The sequence below is a fragment of the Brassica oleracea genome, chromosome C4 (genome assembly GCF_000695525.1).
Source record: "Brassica oleracea var. oleracea cultivar TO1000 chromosome C4, BOL, whole genome shotgun sequence".
NCBI lineage: Eukaryota > Viridiplantae > Streptophyta > Magnoliopsida > Brassicales > Brassicaceae > Brassica > Brassica oleracea.
The window spans coordinates 2,299,463-2,300,406 of NC_027751.1; positions in this window are offsets into that span (position 1 = coordinate 2,299,463).

Sequence of the window (944 nt, forward strand, 5' to 3'; positions counted from 1 at the left end):
TTTAAAGTTTTTGCTATTAAAAATACACATGATAAAAAAACATATGAATAGAAAGCATCATTTAAAAAAAATAAAAAATAGACATTAATATTAAAAATATACTATGTATGTTAATACCATTTAAATTTAATTACATATTCTATCAAATATTTTTCTAAAAATGTTTGGATTAATAAAATTGATTTATACGTTCGCACCAATTTAATTATATATGTAATAGTTACTGACTTTTAATTATTCAATATATATTTATTATTTCATAATATGTAAGAACATATAATACATAAAATAATTTATATATATAATGTTTATCGCGCGCAAGGCGCAGATCTTAATCTAGTTTTCATTTATACGACACAAATATGTCACATGATCTGGTATCTAGCTAAACGCACATTAAATGTGTTTTTAACAATTAGTTGATGCTGAAACAACATAGATATTTGCAGGATCAACAGTCTCAGAGAGGGATCAAATGTAAAAGAGGCCTCAAATATACCTACTGGCGATCAAGAAGTCAAAGTAAAATGTTATTTTCAGCATAATTTCGGCTTATTTTAACCGATCTTCATCTACTCCTACATTTCCGTAGCAATCGACCGGTTATATAGCTTCATCATCTCTATATTCTCTTATTAAACTCTTTTTATATAAGGAAGTGCATAGATTTTATATACTTAAGAGAAGTTTGTTTTAAAAAGAGTTTCTTAAATTTGTTATTTTGAATAGAGGACTAATATTTGATATATTTGAATGTGTATAAGTAGCTTAGGTCCCCATGCTAAGATAAATTAAATTTTCTACAAACCTTTTGTTAATACTCACATTTAAGCCAATATAACTCAATAGCATTGCTCATATAAAGAAACAAATTTAGTTTTTAATACATGCAAACCTCAAATATGATACGAAGAAGTTAAGATGAATAAATCGACTAATATTAT